The 15335-nt window shown below is 37.6% G+C and overlaps 1 protein-coding gene across 35 annotated transcripts in view; it reads left to right on the top strand.

The window, feature by feature from the left end:
- LOC149525258 (uncharacterized) overlaps positions 1 to 15335 on the top strand; it is a 185653-nt gene that overhangs the window by 134679 nt on the left and 35639 nt on the right. For 26 of the 35 annotated variants that reach the window (XR_016348710.1, XR_016348724.1, XR_016348723.1 and 23 more), the window contains 2 exons: positions 2688 to 2937; positions 10459 to 10661. The exons of 4 other annotated variants lie outside the window; for them this stretch is intronic. The gene's annotated coding sequence lies outside the window, so the exon portion shown is untranslated. The remainder of the gene's footprint in view (positions 1 to 2687; positions 2938 to 10458; positions 10662 to 15335) is intronic. 5 more of the 35 variants (XR_016348725.1, XR_016348718.1, XR_016348741.1 and 2 more) reach the window with 2 other exon arrangements.

Here is a 15335-nt window from a genome sequence, read left to right as displayed (position 1 = left end):
ACCTCCAACTCTGGTAACAATAGACTACTGAGCACCCATCAGCTGAGGCAAATTTCAATTACTAGCAACCTGAAATTCAATTGAATCAATTATGAAGGTGAAAGACTCTGTATCCCACTGCCAATCCCACTGCCCATTTCCTTTATTCTTTTTAAAACTAAATATCTATTGTGAAGACAAAAGCACCACTCAGTATCTTGGTCATTTAACTTAAAATGTTGAGTTCCATTACTATTTGTCTCAAGATGCACCTTTCCCAAATGAATCAGATAAAGCACTATAATTATGATATCATATGTGAAGGCTACATAATTATAGCTTTTCTTCTGAAATCACTGAAATAACACATACTTTTCCCTCACTAAATATTAACTTATTTTCAGATGTTATGTTATTTAGTTATGCAGCTTAAGGAATGAATTTCTAAGTAGAGATCTCCTCAATTTCACTGCTATCATAAAAAACTATCAAATAAAACTTTTGAGGAGCCATTTCAAAAATAATAATATGTATAGTTTCTCCTACAAATGACTATCAATGAAAAATGCTCTTTCATGTTTTTCTGTAATTTTTAATTAATATCAAACTAGGTCTTATTAAATCAATCAGATTATTGGTTCACGTAAATCAGAGTTTTAGCAGTTCACCATTACAAAGTGATTAAGAGGAAGGCCCTCAGTTATGTAAAGTATCATGAGATATGAAAGAATTCATTATCAAGCAGTCACCCATTTTGCACCCTCAAGAATGAAATGTAATTTCCTATATCATCTTACTTTGCACAGCTAAATGTTGTTCCCAAATTATCCTGCCATTTTAGATTCCAGCAACGTTATTGGACTTGATCTCAGGCAACAGTAATTGCCATACAGAGGTTATTTGCTGCAGATGATTCCAACTGAGGAAAATACTTAGGCCTCAAAGGGACTTAGGCATTGTAAGTAACCACTCATTGGAATCCACAAACCCAGCCTGAATTCCCTCTAGAATGCATGAGAGAGATGGGTGCCTAGGAATGGGATCAACAAAAAATAGCACAAAGCCACCTAAGATAGCCAATAACTGATAAGGGCGAGAGAGATGTTCTCTAAGCCCCAACCTTCTCAGGGTGTTAAGGGCCTGTCTCCCCAGGAAATTTACAGTCAGAATTTCCTCTCCTCCCTCCGCAACTGCCTTTGTTTATAGAGCTGATAATTTCCCAAATACTTCACTCAAACAAGTTTATTAACTGCAAAAAGATTTTGAGTGACTATAAGTGATAACAAACAGATTAAAGCAGATTATCTAGCAAATAAACAAAAATATAAACTTAGCCTAATGTACTAAATAGATAGGACATGAATTAGTGATTGATCAATGATGCAAGCTGGCTTGCAGATTCTTAAGGCACAGACTGTAATTACTATGCAATCTGAGTTTCCTCTATCGAAGTCTTTTGTCTTTCAGAGCTTCCTTCACTCAAGTATTGAGTTGTGGGGGAGTGATGAGAAATCATGGTGCCACTCCTCATGTTATATAGTCTCTCCCTAAGTGGAAGGAACTTTTAGTCTCAAGTTAAGTTCCCAGCCCAGTTTGTGGAAGAATACATGCACCAAAATGGAATTCAGTGTCATACGGTTTGGTCCCATGCCCTTGCATGCCTTGCTTGCTCATAGCAGCTGAAACATTCACAGGAAGGCTGAACTCTTCAATAGCCCATTGTCTTTGCTAATGGCAAATTAGCTTTGTCTAGCTCCTTCATTGCTGTATCTGAAAGTCTAGTTGTGGATGTTACCCAGTATAAACAGATTTGAAATATGGATACATAATCAATAATCATAATTGCAGGTATAAAATGCACACACATAGGATAATCATATTCAACAAATCATAGCTTTTCCATAGACATCTCACAAGATATATCTTCTACAAGATGCAGCCTAATTGTCATAGTTATCATAATCACACAGCTGTAAATATTGGGTGCAGTGTCACAATAGTCCAAAAATAAAGAAAATAACCCTCACATCTAACTAAGCATTTCCTCTTCTACTTACATACCTGTTGTTCCAAGGTTTAGTCCTTTCCTGAGCAAGGATCTCAGTGGAAATTCCATTCTTTGTTCTTGGCTCAGTCCATATCTCCCAGCCCACCTTTGCTCACACAAAGATTGCAGCAGGTTGTCCAACTACAATTCAAAAGCTCACTTTATTTTCATTGGCTCTCCGGGTTCCTGCTAACACTTCTTAGAGACTCTCAAGGACCCACAGTCTTATAGGCAATTTAGTGAACTTGAATGACTGAGATGTTCAGAAAAGAGGAGTACCTCTTCCATCCATCACAAGTACAGTTTTAGTGTTAGATGTATTTTTGGTGATATGGGTATACACCATGCACTGCCCATAGTGATATGTCGTGTCATAAGATAACCCACTGTACAGAAAACTTACCTGTATTCAGCTAAGTGTTTCAAACAGTATAGTACTTTTGCTGCATTGTTGAATACTTGAATATTATTTTATATTGTATTCATTTTATTACATTCCAATTCTTTGAAAAATGGTATTCCATTGGTAATGTATAGCTCTCAGTTAACCAGAATATTCAAATAAACAGCATCCCCTAATAGTCCAACATGCTGGATAATGATAAAACAGTTCACTGTAAATGGTAAAACAATCAGTTTCACTGTTTTCCTATTTAATCAGTCAGGGCCTGATTCAGAAAAAAACATTTGTACATTTGAAGATCCTCCAGCCAGAGTTCCCGAGCAGCAGCTGTCAACAACTGAGATAGTGGGAACTGGAGTCCTAAGAGATGGGTGCTACAGAATCCTATGGAGTCCCAGGGAGAAGCCACTGCCAGGGGAACCAGGAGACCCAGCCATGACGTGGGACATTGGCCCACCAGAATCAGAAGTGACCCAGCGAGGATGCAGGCGTGGCATCTCACACTCAGGTATACTCAATGTGTTTCAGCTGGATTCACCACTGAGGGAGTGGTGGACCTTTCTGTCACTCATAGGGCACTGGGTTGGGACCTGGTAGAGCATGGTGAGCCCAGGTCCCCCTACCAGGGTGTTTGCCCCAATTCAAATTACTCTGGCCATTAGTCCCTACTGCCCTGTGAGAAGGGCTACATACTGACTCAGTGCGGCCCGGAGACACGTGCTATTTACTAACTCTGGCCATTAGGCCCTACTTTCCTGCAGCCAGGGCTACTTACTGATTCTCTGGGCTATTTAATGACTCTGGCCACTAGGCCCTAGTGCCCTGCAAGAAGGGATACTCATGACTCTGTACTGCCCTGAAAGAAGGGCTACTTACTGACTCTGTGCTACCCTGAGAGAAGGGCTGCTTACTGTCTCTGACCATCAGGCCATACTGCCCTGAGACGAGGGCTACTTACTGACTCTGGCCACTAGGGCATACTGCTCCAGAGTGAGGGCTGACCACAACGGACCCTGACCGGCAGACTGTACTGCACCGAAAGAAAGGACAGCACTATTAAATGTAGATGCTAAGTTTGACTGCCCTAGACCGCAAGGGGATATTTACGGATCATAGAGATGGCTGATAACCCTATGACCGATCAAGCAGTATCCACACTGCTGAATATCTCCACCCCTGTGACAGGCTGTGCATATACTGCCACATGGTACCTTGAGAACAGGATTGAGGGAGAAGTGGTAAAGTATTGGTAAACTTGCACAGTTACTCCCTATAGGGAATCTACTTTGTAGACAAATGAAACACTTTATTCGCAAGCAAGTCTCTCAATCTGGGCTTTTTCAAGAGCACTAATCCACTTTTTTTTAAAGTTCCTTAAATTAGATTTGGAGCTCAGAAAAGGGCTCAATTATTTATAAATTTGAAGTAAAAATAGCAGGCACCACAAAATGGAAAAGGAAAAAGAAAAATATATCCCACCCAAAAGAGGTGTTTTTACAGCAGTCATGAAATCAATTAAACAAACATTGCAGAAATTCCAACCCAAGAAATTTTAATTTTCCAGAAGTTAAATATCCAGGCTTATAGCTGTGAGCAACAAATTTGGGGAAGCAGTGAAGAGACTCTAATCCATAATGTTTGAAAAAATAAAAGCAACCAGGCATCATTTTAGATCCAAATCTGTTGACATTCTGCTTTGTTTTCTCACCTGCTTACCCACCTTTATTTATTTAAATAGACTACTAAGGTGTCAAGTGCTTATAGACACATTAAAATATAAAAAGCAAATTGCAAATATCTAATAAAAGACTTAACTGCCTCCTTAGTGCCATTTCCATCTCTTTGTACACCAACGGTTCATTTAACTATAGAGCACTAATAATTATCTCTCTCATCTAATCATTCAATACCTTGAATCCATTCCTTCCTGGAAGGAAGATGGATAAGCCTCCCAATCCATTTTAGTGCTTTCAAGATATGTTTTCCCCCTTCCATTTATGTCATACAACCCTTAAGTCCTGTGTCACAGCTACCATTCTCCTGGGCAAGCAGGATGTGACAGGAGTGTTCTTGGAGAAAAGAAAGCTAATGCTGAATTGTCTGAAAGGTCACTACAGGGGGATAAATGCCAAGCCTGTGCAAGGCCTTTGTCTATGAATGAGAAGTTCTATTTGTGGTGGAGCGGATTGTCCATTTCCTTACAACTACCTTTTCATCAGCTTGGATTCTCTCCTGTTCCTCTCCTCCCCTGCCCCCTTTGCAGGTTTGTCATTTTATTTTTCTATTGTGTTACCTCTTTATCCCCCTACCTCTCTACTTGGAACTTTTTTTTTTGTGACCTGGTTCTGCCAGAGAAGATGAAAGACAAAAGTCCTCCCCTTGTATTTATAGGTATTGGATAGCTGGCAAACAATGGGCTGCAGCTAGGATTAGCTCTTGTACTTTCTCTCTGTAGAGTCGGAGGGTGTTCCCTACACAAGGCTATGTCTAGACTGCAGGCTTCTTTCGGAAGAAGTATTTCCGGAAAAGATCTTCCAGAAAAACTTCTTCCTAAAGAGAGCGTCCACACTGTCAAAGCACATTGAAAAAGTGATCTGCTTTTGTGAGAGATAGCATCCACACTGAATGGATGCTATCTTGCATTTCAGCTGTGATTACTATGGATGGAGTGGTCACCAGAGCACCTGTGCTTTTTCCTCTTTCCTCTTCTTTCAAAAGAACTCCTTCTTCCCCGTCCACACATGCCTTTTTCCGAAAGAGCTCTTTCAGAAAAAGACTTCTTCTCATAGAATGAGGATTACCAATGTCAGAACCCTCCCCCCCCCTTTCAATTTTCTTCTGAAGAATGTGATTCCTGTGTGGAGGTAAACGTTTTTTCAGAAAAACCTCTGGGCTACGTCTAGACTGGCATGATTTTCCGCAAATGCTTTAACAGAAAAGTTTTCCGTTAAAAGCATTTGCGGAAAAGAGCGTCTAGATTGGCACGGACGCTTTTCCGCAAAAAGTGCTTTTGCGGAAAAGCGTCTGTGCCAATCTAGACATGCTTTTCCGCAAAAAAGCCCTGATCGTCATTTTTGCGATCGGGGCTTTTTTGCACAAAACAAATCTGAGTTGTCTACACTGGCCCTTTTGACTCATAGTTTCTCAGACATTCCTATTAACTCATTTATTTTGACATTACCTAACTGTACACTAAACTGTCCTAATTATAAGTCCCTTGGAGTTTTCTTTATGTTAGTGTATATGTTATCGTGTGTCTTTGGTCTTCTGGAATATCACTAATGGCCTTATGATTTTCAGAGATATGGAGTTTTTGCAGCTCCCATTGTCTTCAGAAGAAGCTCCAGGTATTCAGCACCTCTGAATATGAGGCCATAAGTGCTTCATAACTGCCCAGATAATTTAGTGAAGTGTTTTCCAACATGAGTTGCTCAACACTCAAAGTATATTATCAGAAGATTGAATTGCTCTTGAGTATCTATAAGATATAAACTATATTTCCAATTTCTTCCACTTGATCAAGTCTTTTCAATGATGTATGCCATCTGCCATAGAAATTATGTTCCAATCTGATTTACAAAAGAAACTCTACTACATTTATCTGCCTTCCTTTAATTTCCTTCTTTAAGTTGATACTGTCCTACTTGAGTGAGTTTCTTGCCGCTTTCAGCCAAACAGTTATTGAAAGTGTTATTTTAATTATAGGATACAAAACTGAGACAGTATTTCTCTTAGTTTGAAAAAAGTGGAAGGTTGTTGAATTGAATTATTGGATTGGGAAAATAGTTAGGGATGTCTTGAATTTGAGAGGTTGTTGTTTTGTTCTTAGGAGAAGTTTTAAGTAACAAGTTTAAAATTTAAATTTTAAAATAAATTAAATGTATTTAAATTAAATTAAAATATAAGTTGTTCAGAGCACTTCCATATCATTAGAAGGCAACTCCTTAAGATTTGGCCTTTCTCTTTATTTTTATGATATACTCTATCATTATTTTATTGTCACCTTGATTTTAAGACCACCTTATGCTGTTTTGTTGTCTGTCTCCTAGCTCCAAGTAGCATACTGTCACATTGCTTTCAGTAGTTTTTTACAATTTAATTAGTATGCTGCTGTGCAGCTTTCAGTGTTGTGCCGCTATGGTACCTTTAATTGAAATCTTTCTCTTGTGACTATGATCATTATGCCACCTAGAAGCTTTTCATCTGCCATCTTTATGTGGTATGTGCAAATACTGCATTAACCCTTTGATGTTAATTGTTTGGATTAGCACTAAAAGATAACTAGTGATAAGGGAAACATTGGCTTCCTAATTGCTGGAGTATTTTCTCTTCTCGGTATAGTTACCTTTCTAGACAAGTGTATGTAGACTTTCTCTCAAATGTTCACTTTTTCCTCCATCTGGCCAGTTTACAAAACTTTAAATAATGAAGATAGGAAATGCGTTTCTCTCAGGTTATCTGCACATTTTTTAAATGTGCCATTTCAGAAGCTGAGCATGTGGATGTGTGGATGTCTCCATGTGTGTATGCACGTATACACCTGTGTGTACGTAATATGGCATGTATCTAAGGTCCATAAGGAAAAGTTGTTTTTTCACCTTAACTACAATATACTGAAGATTCTCAAAAGGAAGAAGTGGTCTAAACGAGAGTCAACATTTTTAAGCAAAGGAAGCATCTTGATTCCTAACCCTTTAATTTCATACATAGTTGTTTGCTGCATGTAATAAACATAATACACTCCTATACCAAATCTTTCAGGCTCTATTCCTCTCATTCAAACTGCTTTTTAAAGTATTGTGTCTTCTGCAAAAATACTAAGCTTTCTCAGCCAAGGAAGCATTTGTATGACCACTGAGACATATACATAACAGTGTAGTCCTGTTATGTAATATTTGACATTTCCCTTATCCATCTTGTCCCCATTTTAATCCCCTTAATTTCATCATGCACAATAAGTAGATAACATATACAATATAGGGTCCATTTCTTTTATTTATTCTAAAGAACACTTGCTGCACTTAAAAGTAAACAATAAATTAATATACTAGAATTGTAGGACTGGAAAGGACCTTGAAAGGTCATCTAGTCTGGTCCTCTGCATTGAGTCAGGACTAAGTATTATGTAGACCATCCATGATAGATGTTTGTCCAATCTGTTCTTAAAAACTGCCAGTGATGGATATTCTAGCCTCCACAGGCAGTTTGTTCCAATGCCTAACTACTCTGATGGGAAGTTTTTCTCAGTGTCTAGTCCAAATCTGCCTTGCTGAGTTTTAGCTTATCTGTTCTTGTCCTGTCCTCAGTAGTTAAGAAGAACAATTTATTAGTCACGTGTTTATAAATGCATATTTATATATTTGAAGACTGTTATCATGCACTCCTTCCCCAGAGTATTCTCTTCTCCAAACTAAACAAACTCATTTTTTTACTCTTGCCCCATAGGTCATGTTTCTAGACCTCTATTCATCTTTTTTGCTCTTCTATGGACTTTCTCTAGTTTATCTAGATCTTTCCCAAAGTGTGGTACCCAGAACTGGACTCAGTAATCTAGCTTAGGACTTATCAGTGCTGACTATAGTGGAAAAATTACTTTTTGAGTCTTGCTTACAATCTGGCTATGTTTACACAGCAGCATTATTTCCAAAATAACATAGTCCGTGTCTACACACAAGCAGTTATTTCAACATAATTTGAAAATAATATTGATCTGGAGGACTGCTTACTCTGGGTATGTCTACACTACCCCCCTAGTTCAAACTAGGGGGGGTAATGTAGTCATATGGAGTTGTAAATGAAGCCCGGGATTTGAATTTCCCGGGCTTCATTTGCATAAAGCCAGCCGGCGCCATTTTTAAATGCCGGCTAGTTCGGACCCCGTGCTGCACGGCTACACGCGGCATGGACTAGCTAGTTCAGATTAGGCTTCCTAATCCGAACTGGCTGTACACCTCGTTCAAACTGCCTGGGGTTTGCCTACATGAGATACCTTCTCTAAGGTGATATACTGCCCAAAATGCAGTCAGCAGGTTCATCCCCCTCATTTCAATGGAGAGTTGAGTGCTGGTGAAGTGATTCCTGTAAGAAACCCACACCTCTGAAATGCTCTTCTCCTGCCCCAAATTCTTAAATAGCTCAGATTTGTAGTCCTCCAAGGCACATAGCAAACCTTATCTGTTTGAGTGGGCATTAGTGGAGAGCTGAGACACTTGAGAGTACTGTCTGGTAGTGAAGAGCAATGGCTGTCATAAACTGTAGGAGTCATGCGGTTGATGTGCTATAAGGTGAGATAAAATAAAATGATAAAATAGAATTTTTGACTACTCATACCCTGTGTCCAGATATGATAGGTATATTGCAGGCATGCTGCAAGGTAATAGTTTCCAGCATGTAGGGCTTTACCTTCCAAACTCCCAAGTTTATCTGCTTCTTAACCCCCACCCCCGTCCAACCCTCTAACCTCTGGACTCACCAAAACTTTATAAAAGCAGTGCCTATGCACATATATGGTTGCTTTCGATCAATCTGCAAGGGATCCCTATTCATTGCTTGCCAGAGAAGACTGGTAGGGGTTCTGTCTTCTATCGTAAGAGGAAAAAATAAACATTGACATCTGGCTGGGGCACAAGTTGTTCCACTACTTCAGAAGCATCCTTCTCTATTGCTTTGTGCATTACCCCCACAACAGGGAGTGGGAATTGAATAAGGTCTGTGCCAGCTTTCTACATCTTTGCCATAGCTTGAAGCTCTGGAGGAGTAACAAAAATTGGTCCTGGAAGGAGAGGTTCTTTTGAAGTGTTTAGTAGTAACTTAAGAAAAATAGTTTAATAAGGTTTTCAAGTTCATGGTGTGATTTAAATACAATCAAAATAAAAGCCATAAGAAATTCTATAAAATTATTTTTCATATATCAGGTTAATTTAAGATAGCAGTTATATCCTCTTGTCAGTTCTCTTAATTCTTACAATATATTTAGAGTCCAAATATATTCCTTATATTTTTTAAAAATATTTGAAAAATAAACATAAAATTAATATTCAATGAGTAAGTTTTAAACATACAAATTTTGTGTTCCATTTAGGTGGATAATTCTTGTCTGGTGCTCCTTTCTTTCCCCTTCTCCTTCCCTCAGCTCCCTCTCCTATGTTCAGCAGTAGTGAAGTGGTTAATTTTATTTTGGTCCAAAGTTAATGATGCAGTTTAGATACAGGCCTGTGTTTTTATAGGTTTTCTAATTATTTTTGTAATTATTGTTTAATTGTTTTCATGTGCTTGGGCTAGCGATCTGCTATTAAGACAACTGGCTGTTTTAGTACTAAAGTAGATCTGGTCAGTGTTACTATTAGTTGGAACATTTCCCACATACAACGGAATCCACTTACAGTAAATTTGGATATAGTGACAAATAGATTACTGTATTAGAATTCAAATATGATTCTGTTTATTTAAGAAATAAAGACGCAGGTTCTAGCTTTCTACTGCATAATAAAATTGCCCCTTTGTTCTTTTATATGAGTAGTCATCTTCTCCTTTAAATTAGAGCAGGTGAGACTGAGTAAATCTTAACACCTAAAAGCTTGTGTTGACTTTCCCTAACATGGCTTACTTTCCCCTATTAAAATATTTAGAACCAGATACTATAAGTAAGACTAGGATATCTTTTAATATAACACATTTTAATATACTCCAAATACAAGTTATTTAAAGTATGCATATATCAATATGCAATAATATTAATGCATTGTTTATATGTATGTTTTGGTGGTGACAACTCCCTGCCTTGAAAGAGAATGATGTATGCACCAAAGCAGTTCAGTTGCATGCTGCATATGTGTGTAAATATTGGCATATATACTGTGCTTTATAATTTGAACTAAAAAATAAAACTATGGTAGGACTTCATCCCATGTGCTTGTGTAAACTCCAAAAGGAGAAAATGAACTGCAACTGCTTCCCCAGACTTATGCCAGTAATACCTTTATACATCATTTATTTCAAATACATTCAATTAATGCACATTCTCTCTCAGGGCACATCTTCATTTGCTGCACTGGAGATGGATGTTCTGGCATTTGGGATCTATGGGTTTAGTGTAGATGTGTAACTCGAACGCCGAGCGCAGCTCCAGCCAGTGCCTGCATTTCTTGCAGTTGAGAAGAGTAAGGGAAACCACTGGGAGTGTTTGCTCCTGTTGGAATCCTGCAGAATGGATGATGCCAAACTCGGCTTAAGGTAAGCCATCTCCAGGTACATGTTCTCCATGTATTACTGGCATTTGGAATTGTGGCCCTCTTTTCAGATCATAATCCTGATTGTGTTATCAATCTTTATGTGGTGCCATAAGCAACAGCCCAGAAAGATGTCAATTAAACATACAAACTGAACAAATGATAAGTTTCTATGACCAGTTTAATGAAACCATCCATGCTCATAGAGAAATGTGTGGAGTGGACAAGTCTGTCTTCAGTTCCTCACTTTTAAAGGCACTGGTGTATTCCTTCAAAAATGCCAATACATGCCAGCCATGTAATCGAATGACATTTATAATCACTACAGAAAGGGAATCATCAGTAGCTCTTCTTAGTATTATAACTAAACCATGTTTATGAGAAGTAAATTTCCACTTTGAAGTCCTGTTTGATTTGAGATGACTCTGTTTAGTTTCTCCCCGAAAAACTGCAATGGAAATGCAATTGTTCCCCCAACTGCATGTGGTCATAAAACCCCGCTACCTGAGCTAAACACATGCAGCTGAGAGCTGTTAGATGTGTTTACCCAGAGCTTTTCAAACATCAAAGAGAAAAAAAATCTGTATATTGAATCAAACCTTTTATTTTATTTGAAAAATAATAAAAAATTATTTCTTCCTCATGAAATTTTCTCCCAGGAGCCCCACTCTTGGAGTGTGCCCAAAACTCAAGTCCATTTAAAACACTTAGCCCTAGGAGGGAGCCACATGCCACTATGCATACACAGCTGGGCACCAAGATTTATGTTAAATAGAGGCATATACCCTCTCTTTCTTTAGCTCCTGCTTTCTTTAGCTCCTGCTTTTTGTCCTGTCAAAAGATTTTGAATCCTCTGGTCCCTGATCATTCTGATGTCACTTTTCCTAAAATGTTACCACCTGTGGGCTACCGTTACAGTATTTTTTTGAAAGTTCAAAACCTGAAGATATTTTCCCTTAATTTTTACTTTAGGTATAGGTGGAAGAGTGATGGTTTTATGTTTAAGAAAGAAAATGTTATTTTTTTTCCTGAGGCACTGCTAAGAGCTGAAGGCAGCTGGGTTTGGTTTTAGAAGGTACAGTTCACAAGCACACAGGATGCCACTGGCCATCAGGTTTGTACTTATATGACATAAAGAAGATAGTTCAGCTCTAGAGTATTCTGCTTGTGCATATATTAGACCTAGAAGACAGGGTGAATCATCTCAAAGTCCTACTCTAGGAAGAACTTTTCTCTCCTCAACATGTGGCACAAAAGAGGAAGAAAGTTTCAGTTCTCTTTCCAATATAACATTTTATAATATTTTATAATATTTTATAACAGCTAAATGTAATTGCTAAATTGGAGCTCACATATAAGACAATGTGTGATACTATAGTATGTAAAACATTTTGGTATAACTGAGTGGTGTGCATTTTTCACATTCTACCTTTTAACAGAATTTTAAAACCAGCATCTTTTAGAAAACACAATAATATAGACTTGTGAGCAATATTGTTTTCATGTCAACTTGTGACATGCTAATTTTAAAAGTTAAATCTGTCATAAAATTAAGTTTAATGCTGAAAACTTTGTTTGTTCTCTCCATGCACAAAAAAAAGGGAAAATGTGTTACCTAAATTTAGACATGTTTTATGCCCAGGACAACAAGGGAAAGCTGAGTGCAGCGGATAACATAAGCTTGTCATTCATCTTACTGCAGAAAAAGACTAAGTAATCAAAAAATGAGGAGTAACATTAGTTCGGACTAAGGGCTTTAGTCCGAACTAACGCGTCCCGGCGCACACTTCCTGGTTCGAATCATCTGTGATTCGAACTAGCGCGCCGGCGAGATCATGTTAATGGAGCGCGGGATATTTAAATCCCCGCTTCATTAACTACTTCGGTTGTCTCCATTTGCATCCCTAGTTCGAACTAGGGATGCAGTGTAGACGTACCCGAAGAGAGTATGTCTCTAGGAAAGGAGAGACCTTAATCTTGGTAGAACAAAGTACTCCTTCATTCCTGCTCTCATTCATCCTCATAAGGAGAGGATTGAGAATATTCAGAAATCGGATGAGTCCTGGTCATTGGTTGGAGAGGATTAACCACTATTTAATATTGTTTGGCCAAAACTTATCAGATTAGGAATAAATATTTAGCCATATTTCAATTCTACCTGTTTTTAGTGTTAAATTAAATGAACACCATCTACTTAAAATGTAGTCTGTTTACAAAAAGTAGTTACATGTAATAAACTTGCCCCAAGAGGCTTGAGTTCTGCTGTAAGTTTTTGTGGTTTTGTAATCACTTCCCCTATTTTTCTAAATGTGTTTCTCTCCCTTATTCCTGTGTAAAAGGCCAAGGTAAACAACAAAAGAAACTGACTACATGACTGCCTGTGCAGGAGAAACAGTGAAATTGACTATTCATCAAGTGCTGTTAGTGTAAAATAATAAAAGAAAATATATTTTTCTTCTAATCTCCTCCAAGTATAAATAACCTTCTGTGTTATCTGTAACAGTGATAGGTAAACATTTCTGGGAGAAGCGTGACTTTTAAATTGATTCTGTCTCTAAGTATATATAATTAAAGGCTTCATTTTGAAAAAGTCTATGGCCTTTCTATGAGATAAAATGTCCTTGGCATGTTTGAAGAAATTTGATTCTGAGACGATTGCTATAAATGTTCGAAAATAGCCTCAGAGCAGACAATATATTACTTCCCATAGATTTTAAAAATAGGCCAAGAAGCAGCTCACATAATCTAATCATATGTAAAATTTCTCATTCATAAAAATAATTGTGTAGCTTTCCTATTAACTCCTATATTAGCTCCATCCATTGTTGGCAACAAATTTGCTAAAACAACAGAGGAGCTATGGTTAAAGTGACCAACACTATCTATGAGAAAACTATGTTTGAAAAGAAGTGAGTACTTTTTTGTTTTAAGGACTATCTCATGCCTCTAAAGGATTCATTCTCAAACACACAAACTTAAATAATTTCAGGTATGCCCCATTTGCTGACTCCAGGAGCACGTCAATGGAGCGAACTGACTTGGGGGCATGTTTCATAATCTGTGCCAGCATAACCTAACCTGTGTGGCTATAGGACAAAGCTGTGATCCAAGTCTCCAGCTTGATACATATTTGTGTGCTCAGTGAACCAAACTGTGACTGCAAATCCAGATGTAGAAGGACTATTAATTCATCATGCCCAGTAAATTTAAACAAAATTAAAAACAAAACAAAAAAAGACTGTTAAAAACAACCAAACCCCACAATACTGATCCTGTTCCATTTTACTGGACCTTAAAATATTCACGGAATCAAAGTGTCACAGATTTTTAAGGTCAGAGGGGACGATTAATGATGATATGGGCTGACCTATATATAGAGTCAATATAACTTCACCAAGTGATTCCTGCCTCTGCTGCATAGCTTCTGTTTGAATGATAGCATATCTTTTAGAAAGGCATCTAGTCTTGATTTTAAAACTTCAAGTGGCGGAGAATCCACTGTATCCCTCAATAAGTTGTTTCATTGGTCAATTACCCTTGCTGTTAAAAATGGATATTTAGTTTCTATTCTTCATTTAGCCTACTTCAACTTCCAGTCTGGGATCTTGCTTTGCCTTTGTCAGATTTGTTAAAGAGCCATTTACTGTCAGAAATCTCTCTATGTCAGTACTTACTGATAGTATAACCTCTTACCCTTCTCTTTAATAAACTGAAAAAAACTGGGCTTCTTACGTCTCTCTCTGAAGTCACATTTTCCAAAGCTTATATCATTCATATAGCTTTTTTAGATTGTTGTCTAATTTTTCAATATCCTATCTGAAATATGGAGGCCAGAACTCGACAAAGTATTCCAGCAATGACTTCATTTTCCCCATGAACAGACATAATACCTACCATCTTCTTATTCCCCTTCAATATTCCTCAGTATATGCTTCCCACAATCGTATCACCCTTCTTAGGTATCACACTATGCTTCACTGGGCACTCATGTTCAATTAGTTCCTTACCATCACCCCTAAATATTTTAGGGTACATCTATACAGCAGGGCTAAAGTCAAATTAAGCTATGCAACTTCAGCTGCATCAATTGCGTAGCTTAAGTCGAAATAGCTTAATTCGGCTTTTTTTGCTTTCTACGTAGCAAGAAGTGGAAGGAAGAATATTCTTCCTTCAATTTCCCTTACTCCTTGTGAAATGAGGGTTCCCATGACTCAGAGTAGGAAGTCCTCCAGCTCAACATTATTTTGAGATAAAAACTTGTAGTGTAGATGCGCACTATGTTTTTTCGGAATAACATCAGTTATTTTGAAATAATGCTACTTTGTAGATGTGCACTTAGAGACACAGCTTTCCAGGATACAGGTCTAATTTTGTATGACTTACACATTTGTTCACAGATTTATGAGCTTGCCTTTGGCTGAATTAAATTGCTTATTATTTGAATAAAGACAATTGGCCATATGATCTAAATAACTGTAAAAACTAATGAGACATTATTCATTATTTACTACTACCAGTTCTTGTAGCATCAGCAAGTTTTCTATGCAAGATTTTAGATGTTCGTCCAGATTAGGTCAAGAACAGACCTATACAAGAAATACATGCATTTAATAATGATTACTCATAAAAATAATTTTTAGATCTATTAATTGATGAGTTTTGTATCTATTTAATAACA

This window comes from Pelodiscus sinensis, chromosome 2 (genome assembly GCF_052426305.1).
Source record: "Pelodiscus sinensis isolate ZL-2025 chromosome 2, ASM5242630v1, whole genome shotgun sequence".
Classification (NCBI taxonomy): Eukaryota; Metazoa; Chordata; order Testudines; family Trionychidae; genus Pelodiscus; species Pelodiscus sinensis.
This window is presented reverse-complemented; position numbering and strand designations above follow the sequence as displayed.